The sequence below is a fragment of the Peromyscus eremicus genome, chromosome 23, assembly GCF_949786415.1.
Source record: "Peromyscus eremicus chromosome 23, PerEre_H2_v1, whole genome shotgun sequence".
NCBI lineage: Eukaryota > Metazoa > Chordata > Mammalia > Rodentia > Cricetidae > Peromyscus > Peromyscus eremicus.
In genome coordinates this window covers 25003349-25013888 of record NC_081438.1, presented here as the reverse complement: position 1 = coordinate 25013888, position 10540 = coordinate 25003349, and positions in this window count along the sequence as shown.

Genomic DNA, 10540 nt, shown 5'->3' with positions numbered 1-10540 from the left:
TGCTCTCTGTGGTATTGTCCCGGAATGGACCGTGTCAGAAGGGGGTCTCTGGGAAGTAAGTGGGGAAAGGACCAAGGTGAGAAGACTTTCCATACCTCCAGCTGCTGCTGTAGCAATGGCAGCTCCTATCACATGGCTCATGCTATGTAGCCATCCCTCACTATCCATGGGGATTGTTCTAGGAGCCTCCGACTATACTAACCCCAAGGCAATGCAAGTTCTTCGTACAAAATAATGTCGCGTTAGCCTGGAACCTGTGCGCGTCTTAGTATGCTTTCAATATTGTCTAGAACACTTGTGATGGCTAGCGCAATGGAAATGCAGGACAGTGGCTGTTCCATAGTAGTATTAAGAGAAAATGATCAGAAAGGAGTCTGAGAAGCTGGAGAGATAGCTCAGAGGTCAGAGTGCTTGCTGCTCTTGCAGAGGATTCTGGTTCAGTACCCATGTCAGGGGGCGCGGCTCACAACCAGATGTAATTTCAGATCTAGAGGATCTGATACCCTCTTCTGGACTCTGCAGGCATGATGCTCATGTCCTCTGACCAACATACACACACACACACACACACACACACACACACACACACACACACACCACACCACACCAATAAAATAAAATCTGTTTTATGAAGAAAAAAGTCTCTACATGTTCAGTCAAGACACAATCCCTACCCCCCAATTATTCTCTTTGCCTTTTTTGGAGCAAGGAAGAGGAGGAACTTGAGACAGACAGGGTTATTTGTAGCTGAAGCTGTCATCAAATTCTGTATGTAGTAGAGAATGACCCTGAATTCCCGATCTTCCTGTCTCTCCCTCCATAGTGCTGAGACCACAGGTCTGTACCACTACATCTGGCAGCCCCTGAATAGTTTCCATGTATTGTTGGTTGAATCTTTGGGTGTAAAACTCACAGAAATGGAAGTCCAACTGTGTGTGTGTGTGTGTGTGTGTGTGTGTGTGTGTGTGTGTGTGTGTGTTTCCAGGAGCCCAGGATGATCTCAAACACACTATGTAGCCAAGGATGGCCTTGAAGTCCTGATCCTTCTTCTACATCTCCAGTGCGGGGAGGACAGGGCACCACCCTCCTCAGTTATCACAGATAGCTAAACTAACACTAACGATGATGCAGCAATGAACCTCAACCGTGATTAAGGTTTGACTTAACAGGAAGCAAAACATGAGTCAGGAGACCAGGGAGATGAGACTGTGGCAATAGGAAGGGGAACCGAGCTGCTTATCCAGACTCAGGGGTGGGAAGGAGGAAACAAGTCCCGGGGCCTTCCCTTCTTGGTGCTAGCCCGCCCACTCTGTTCCCAGGCCACTTCTAGACGCCCTTCATTTGTTGGTTTGGTTTCTTTCAAGACAGGGTTTCTCTGTGTAGCCCTGGCTGTCCTGGAACTCATTCTGTAGACCAGGCTGGCCTCCAACTCAGAGATCTGCCTGCCTCTGCCTCCTGAGTGCTGGGATTAAAGGATGAGAGAGACAGAGACAGAGAGAGAAACTAAGGCGGGAGGTTCCTGAGTTTGGGTCTGGCTTGACTAGAATAGCGATACCTAGTCTCAAACAATAACATACATGGTCGGGGAGTGGTGGCCCATGACTTTAATCCCAGGATTTGGGAGTCAGATGCAGGAAGTTCACATCTCTATGAAGATACAATGTGACTTTTTTTTTTTTCAGTTTTTTTTCCCCCCCCAAGACAGGGTTTCTCTGTGTAGCTTTGTAGCCTGTCCTGGAACTCGCTCTGTAGACCAGGCTGGCCTCGAACTCACAGAGATCCACCTGCCTTTACCTCCCAAGTGCTGGGATTAAAGGTGTGCACCACCGCCACCCAGCCTACAATGTGACATTTTATCTTCTGTGTATGTGCCCAGGAGCATGCGCTAAAACTAGAGATTAACTACAGAGTACTTGCTCATGAGTTTTTACCTTGGTTTCTGAGACAAGGTCTCTTAACTAGCTTAGAGCTTGCTAATTTGACTAGACTGGCTGGCCACTGAGTCCCAGGGATCCACCTGTCTCCACCTCTCCATCAAAAGAACTGCCACCACACTGGAGCACATGCCATCACACTTGGGCACATACCACCACATGCCTTTTACATGGATGCTGAGGCTTAATATCAGGCCTTCTTCCTTTCCAGGAAATATTTCAACTGAGTTGTCTCCCTAGCACATTTGGAGACAAAATCCTTCTATATATCTCTGGCTGGCTGGCCTTAAACTTGTGGCAATCCTCCTGCCTCTGCCTCCAGGGTGCTGGGGTTACATACATGCCTGTGGAGGTAAAAAGACAACTTGTAGGAGTCAGCTTTAGCCTTCTGCTGTGGATCTCAGGAATGGCTTGGGAGCAAGCCCCTTTACCCGATGAGCCATCTCGGAAGCCTACCAATCCCATTAGACATTATTTTATTATTTATGCGGATGACATAGATCTCTGTGTATCACATGTGTGCCTTGTGCCTTTGGAGACCAAAAGAGGATGTAGGATCCCTTGGAACCAGAGTTACAGACAGTGTGAGTCCACCATGGGGATGCTGGGAATCGAACCCAGGTCTTCTGGAAGAGCAGCCAGTGTTTGTTCATAACTGCTGAGCCATCTCTCCAGCATTCCCCCACCATCCCACCAACTCCATTTTTAAGAGAATCTTAAAGTTCAGAGAGCACACAGCCCTATCAGAGAGAACAGAATCCAGGCCGGTTCACCCAAGTGTGATGGGTCCACAGTTCTCCCTACAATATCAGAAGCCCTTAAGTAAGTTCACAAGACCCCATGGACCCCCTGCTCTGTATGGATCTATGTCCCTCATTTTGGCAGGGAGTACTTAGTTTTTATAAAAAAATGTGTATGGGAGGGTGGGGACACCTATTATATCTGATTCAGTAACCATAGTATAGGCATATATATATATAAAACATATTTTTTATATATTTTTACTTGTATTTCTTTATGTATTTGCCTGAATGCATATCTGTGTACAATGGGTGTATAGTGTCCTCAGAAGCCAGAAGAAGGTGTTGGATTTCTAGGGGCTGGAGTTACAGTGTGAGCCACCATGTGGGTGCTGGGAATTGAACCTGTGTCCTCTGGAAGAGCAGTCGGTACTCTTAACCACTGAGCCACCTCTCCAGCCCGTCAGTTCATATTTGTATCATGATGGCTTTAAGTTTACTTCCTGGAAAGCTGAAAACCAAAACCGCTTTCATTCCTCCTTACTGAGTCCCAGGCCAAGCTTGAATTTACTGTGTTGCCAAAGACGGCTTTGAACTCCTGATCCTCCTGCCTCAAACTCCCAAGTGCTGGGATTACCGGTGTGTGCCACTATACCTGCCTTCCAAAACAACTTTAAAACTTCTTCTTTTTTTTTTTTTTTTTTTTTTTGAGACAGTGTCTCACATTGTATCTCTTATTGGCCTGTAAATCACTATGTAGGCCAGGCTGGCCTCTAACTCACAGACATCCACCTGCCTCTGCTTACCAAGCTCCAGAATTCAATGTGCATACCTCAATAACTGGACACTTGAGATTTTTTTAAAATTGTTATTTAAAAGAAATTCTGAGGCGGGTGTGGGGGCACATCCTTTAATCCCAGCACTCGGGAGGCAGAGCCAGGTGGATCTCTGTGAGTTCGAGGCCAGCCTGGGCTACAGAGTGAGATCCAGGACAGGCACCAAAACTACACAAAGAAACCCTGTCTCGAAAAAAAAAACAAAAACAAAAAAAAAAAAAAAAAAAACCAAAACCAAAAAAAGAACAACAAAAAAACCCCCAAAAAACAACAACAACAAAACCCAAAAAAAACAACAACAACAAAAAACCCCACAAACAAACAAACAAAAAATTAGCTGCCAGAGTGGGTGCTCCAGACTGGAAGGCCAAAGCAGGAGGATCTAGAGTTCAAGGCCAGCCTGGACTACTTAGTGAGAGCCTGTCTAAAAAGAAATAGATAAATAAATAGTAACAGCAACAACAAACCCATTCAAACAAAAAGCATACCAGGGGGCTGGGAATGTGGCTCAGTTAGCAGAGTGTTTGCCCTGCATGCAGGAAGCCCTAGGCTCCATCCCCAACACCATATAAACTGGGCGTAGTGGCACATACCATTTTTTGGTTTTTGTTTTTGTTGTTTTTTGTTTTTTTGGTTTTTTTTCTTTTGTTTTTTGGCACACACCTGTAAGCTCAGCGCTCCGGAGCTGGAGGCAGGGGGAAATCTCTGTGAGTTCAAAGTCAGCCTGGTCTACATAGTGAGTTCCAGGCCAGCAAGGGGCTACATAGTGAGACCCTGTCTCAATAAACAAACAAATAAACAAACCCCAACTTTTGATGACTCCTGCTACAGAGCCGTGCGTGGGACCCGGAAGAGGATGGTGTGCCGTGCGCCGGAGGGTTTGAGGCTATCATTAATGAGTTCCAGCTGTCACTCTTCACATAGCTGACCAGGAGTAGCACACTTGTCCCAGCCTGGGGTGCTTCCCGAGTTGACCTCCCCTTGACCTCTACGGCTTGTCTCTGGATCCTCAGGGAAGTCATGGAATAACTACCGGGCCTGGGAAGGAGTGGAGGACACAATGGGGCTTGGAATTCGCTCTCCAGTGGATGCCGGGGGGTGCACAGTACCTCAGGACCCTTTGAAGCCCCCTGGTGGTCGCGGTCTCTCCACACCCGGCTTTTGGAGCCAAATCTTGGACCGCTGGTGGGACTTCACTGCCACCTAGTGGCCAGCTCCATGCGGCGTCTCCTGTCTTGATGGAGAAATGGTCCAGCCCGGCCCGGCCAGGGCCCTCCAGGCCTGCATCCACTGGCCTGCATCCACGGCTCTGCAGGTGATCTTGGTACTGCCCAACCCTGCCCTCCAGGGAAGCAGCAGAAAGCAGACAAGCGGAGGCCGGGAGCACAAGGGACCCCTTGCAGGCCAAATCGAGCAATGTGTGTGTTATTTCTACGAGCCCCGGGAAACTTCAGGAGCTAAGCTAAGAGGGTCAGGACCTACTGAAGGTTTGGAAAGCAGGGGAGAAACAAGCCCATTCAGATATTACTGATGAGGCTGAAGTTCCGTTCTTGTCCTTCCCTCCCCTTCCCCTAATGTCTCATTTCTCCCCCCCCCCCCTTTCTCACTTCTTCCGTTCCTCCTTCCCTCCCTTGCCTCAAACTTGCCAAGGCAACTAAACTGAGGGTGACCTTGAACTCCTGATCCTCTTGCTTCTGCCTCCGAACTGCTGAGGTTATATACGTGCACCGCCATGTCTGGCTCTTGTGTGTGTGTACCTGTGCACACGTGTGGAGGTCAGAGGCCAATATCAGGTAACTTCTTTGACTGCTCTCCACTTTATTTTTATTCCACTTATTTATCTATTTGTGTGCATGTACACATGTGTGTGTGATGCAGTGTACAGCTGTGTACTTGGTTTTTTTACTCTTTACTCTTTGTGGGCCCACTGCCCAGCTCCCAAATAAATACACGGAGACTTATTCTTACTTATGAATGCCTGACCTTAGCTTGGCTTGTTTCTAGCCAGCTTTTTGTTGTTGTTTTTTGTTTTTTGTTTTGTTTTGTTTTTCAAGACAGGGCCCTGGCTGTCCTGGAACTTGCTCTATAGACCAGGCTGGCCTTGAACTCACAGAGATCCACCTGCCTCTGCCTCCTGAGTGCTGGGATTAAAGATGTGTGCCACCACCACCCGGCATAGCCAGCTGTTCTTCTTTTTTTTTTTTTCCCCCAGAGCTGAGGACTGAACCCAGGGCCTTGCGCTTGCTAGGCAAGCGCTCTACCCCTGAGCTAAATCCCCAAACCCCCAGCTTTTCTTAACTTAACTTATCCCATCTACCTTTTGCCTCTGCACTTTTACCTTTCTCTATTCTATATAGCTTTCCTTCTTACTCCATGGCTGGCTGGATGACTGGGTGGCTGGCCCCTGGCATCCTCCTCTCCTTCTCTTTTTTTTCTTCCTCTTCTCTTTTTCTATTTATTCTTTCTGCCTGCCAGCCCCATCTATCCCTCTCCTGCCTCACTATTGGCCATTCAGCTCTTTATTAGACCATCAGGTGTTTTAGACAGGCAAAGTAACACAGCCTCACAGAGTTAAACAAATGCAACATAAAAGAATGCAACACATCTTTGCATTATTAAACAAATATTCCACAGCATAGAAGAATGTAACACATCTTTAACTAATATTCCACAACACAGGTGGAGGCCAAAGGGCCATTTATGGGAGTCAGGTCTTTATACAGGTTATCCAGTGAGACCCTGTCTCAAAAAACAAAAACAAACCAAACTCGAAACAACAATATAAACTTATTCCTTAAGAAATGTGAGCAGGGGCTGGAGGGATGGCTCAGCAGTTAAGAGCACCTTTGGGTTTTCCAGAAGACCCAGGTGCAGTTTCCTGCACCCACATTAACCAGATCACAACTGAACTCCAGTACCAGGAGATCTGGTTCCTTCTGCGCTCACTCAAGAGCATTTGCATGCTCACGTGAACATACACACACATACACACACACACACCCAGAGACAGAGACAGACAGAGAGATACACACACAGTTAATTCTAAAACCTAAATCTCTTTTAAAAAAAGAGCTGAGTACCTCGTAGATTATTATTATTATTATTATTTGGTTTTTCGAGACAGGGTTTCTCTGTGTAGTTTAGGTTCCTGTCCTGGATCTCACTCTGTAGACCAGGCTGGCCTCAAACTCACAGAGATCCGCCTGCCTCTGCCTCCCAAGTGCTGGGATTAAAGGCGTGCGCCATCGCCGCCCGGCCTTCCATAGATTATTAAAGCACAGTTCTGAGTATACTTTTGAGTGTATTTGCATAACTAATTAAATCATGAGGGTTCTGACCCAATGAATGAATTACCCAAGAGAATTAAAAGCATTTATGCCAACCAAAAGATGTGCAGAATAATGCACAAGAATTATGTCCATTATTTTTATTGTCATTACAGAACACTAGAGACGAGGGGATTGATGGCTAAGAAGGTTGATTTTTGCTCAGGGTTCGGAAGCTAGCGATCATCAGTGAGCGGTGCCAGCGCACGCTTAACTTCTGATGAGGGCCCGGGGTGGGCAAGCATTGGCACCTAAGGGGCAGCAGTTCCTTCATCCCCACAGCCCGGTGCTGACAAGGTTCCTACTTCCCAGTGTCCGTCAATTGCCTAATTGTTTCAAGAGCACTGTGCCCTAGATAGTCATGTTCTGAAATGTCACCCGCTGCTACCCTAGGTCATTGTCCTTTATGCTTTCCAGAGAAACTGCCATCGGCCAGAGCAGCCTTCTCCCACAATGTCTAGGCAGTAGCCTGATCTAACTTCCTCTGTCCCCTGCAAGAGTTTCCACAGTCATGGCTTTGTGTGTATGTGTGTGTGTGTGTGTGTGTGTGTGTGTGTGTGTGTGTGTGTGACTGTGTTGCCCTCGCTGGCCTGGAACTCTCTATGTAGATCAGGCTGGCCTTGAACTCACAGAGATCTATCTGCCTCTGTCTCCAGGGTGCTGGGATTAAAGGTGTGTGTCACCATGCTCTGCAGATGATGGCTATAGGTAACTATTGACTGTGGGAGCTGGGCTTCTGGGTGTGCCCGTGGGGAATTGTTTTGATTATGTTAACTCACGTGGGAAGACCCACCTTTCATTTAAAAATGACTTATTCTATTATTTGTTTGTGTGGATGGGGAGTGGGGGAGCAGATGTGCCACGGTGCACATGTGCGGAGATCAAAGGACAACCTGTGGGAGTCAGCTCTCTCCTTCCACCATGTGGCCCTAGGGATGGAACTCGGGCCATCAGGCTTGGCATCAAGTGCCTTTACCCCCCCAGTTATCCTGGTGGCTCAGGAAAACAATCTTCACCATGGATGGCACCGTTCCCTGGCTGGGATCCTGGACTATATAAGTAGAGAAAGGGAGCTGAGCACCAGCATCCATCCCTCTTTGCTTCCTGACTCTGAGTGGGCTGTGACCAGCTAACTCAGGCTCCTCACCCATCGTTCCCTTGCCGTGACGGTCTGTGCCTTCGACAGTGAGCTAAAACAAAACCCGTCTCCTTTAAGTGGCTTTTGACCAAACCAGAGTATTTTTATCACAGGAACACAAGTATGTAGAACACACACACACACACACACACACACACACACACACACACACACACACACAGCCATGGTAGACTTTCGTAACCAGAGTTACAGGCTAGGCTCCTCCACTTATTCCAGTATGTCAATTACAGAGATAAATAATAGTGAAAATCAGAGCAGGTTTACTATGCACTTATTTGTGTGTTTGTATGTACCACATGTGAGTATGCTATGTATGTACATTCATATGGAGGCCTCAGGGCAATCATGTGCTATTCCTTCATCACCATCCACCTTAAAAAAATTAATTTATTTTTATTTATGTATCTATGTGCACATGAGTGCAGTGCCTTCAGAGACCACAAGAGGGCATCAGATCTTCTGGAGCTGGAGTTATGAGTGTGAGCCACCTGATGTGGGCATTGGGAACTGAACTCTGGTCCTCTGGAAGAGCATCAAGTGCTCTTAACAACTGAGCTGTTTCTGCAGCCCCACCACCCCCCTTAATTTTTTTTTTTTACATTTTTATTTATTTATTGGTGTGTGTGTGTGTGTGTGTGTGTGTATGTGTGTGTGTGTATGTGTGTGTGTGTGTGTGTGTGTGTGTGTTTGTACACACACTACTGTACTGTGTGGGTGTAGAGGCCAGTGGCCAACTTTCAGGAGTAACGTCTCTCCTTCCACCAAATGGGTCCAAGGGATGGAACGTCTATTGTTAGGCTTGGTGGCAAGCTCCCTCACTGACCTGTTGCCGGCCCGCTTTTTAAAAAAGCAACATGCAAACTTAATTTAACAAAGTTAACAGGTAAAGTCAAAGGGTACTTATACTAAAAAACACCTGGGGCTGAAAAGATGGTTCACCATCTTCCAGAGGACCCAGTTTTGATTTCCACGTGGTGACTCATCCGTAACACCAGTGCCAGGGGGTCTGATACCTCCTCTGGCTTCCTTGGGCATCAGGTACCATGTGGTAAACAGACGTACATGAAGACACGCACACACATGCACACACACACACACATACACACGTTAAAAAGATGTAAAGTATCTGAGAAAACAGGTGATCTGTAGATAATATTATATATTATAATATTATATATTATAATTATTATATATTTAACATATATAATAATATTAGTATAATATTATATTATATTATTTTATTATTGACCATCTCACTGCTTTTGGTGCTGGAGCAAGCTAGTTAGTGGGAGGAGCCAGAATCAGGGAGCTCGGGGTTCACTGGGTGAGCCTGCCTCAGTAGATGTTCTAGTCTCCTCTCTGGTGTTGTAATAGAACCGAAAGCAACTCAGGCGCATGTACTAGCTGGGGTTCTCTAAAGAACCAGAACCGGTGGAATGAACAGGTATGTAAAGGGGGCGTGATTAGAGCGGCTTACGGCAACGGTCCAGGTAGTCCAACCACGACTGTCCCACTTGTGCAAAGGCCAAGGATCCCGTAGTTGTTCAGTCCGGGGCATTGGATGTCCCAGCCGTTCCAATCCGGTGTGCGAGAACTGGATTCCGGAAGAAGGTGATCCTAATGAACGCCTCAGCACCAGTTTAGGTGAACGTGCCAGCAAGAGTGGGGGCAGCAGGCAAAAACCAAACCTTCCCTTTTCCTGACCTTCTCTGTGGGCTGCCAGCAGAAGGTGTGGCCCAGATTTAGGGAGGATCTTCCTGGTTCACAGCGATTCCTAAGTTTTTCAATTGTGCACGGTTCTGAGACGTGTGTAGTCTTGTGCTATTTCATTCTCCCTGCCTAGGCTATCAAAAATCCCTCCAGCCAGTGTGCTGGCTAGGGTTCTGTCAGCTTGATACAAGCTTAGGGTCGCTGGGGAGAAGGAGTCACAACTGAGAAAATGCCTCATAGGATTGGCCTGTAGGTAAGTCTGTGGGGCATTTTCTTTTTCTTTCTTTCTTTTTTTTTTATAATCTGTTTTATCTAATGTGCATGATTGTTGTGCCTGGATGTGTATATATACACCACATGCTTGCCTGGTGTCTAAGGTGGTCAGAAAAAGGAATCAAATCCCCTGGAACTGGAATTCCAGGCAGTCATGAGCTGCCATGTGAGTTCTGGGAAATGAACCCAGGGTCCCTGGAAGAACCGTGGCAGGTGCCCTTAACCACTGAGCCATCTTTCCAGCCATTGTAGGGCATTTTTAAAATTGTTGATTGATGTGGGAGGGCCCAGCCCACTGTGGGTGGTGCCATCCGTAGGCAGGTGGTCCTGGGATGTATAAGAAAGCAGGATGAGAAAGCCATGAGGAACAAGCCAATAAGCAGCACTCCTTCAGGGCCTCTGAAGATTCCTGCCTCTGGCTTCCTACCCTGCTTAAGTTCCTGCTCTGACTTTCCTCAGTGATGGATCATGACCTGAGAGTTGTAAGGTTAAATAAACCTTTCCTTCCCTACGTTGCTTTTAGTCATGGTGTTTATCACAGCAAGAGAAATCCTAAGACATC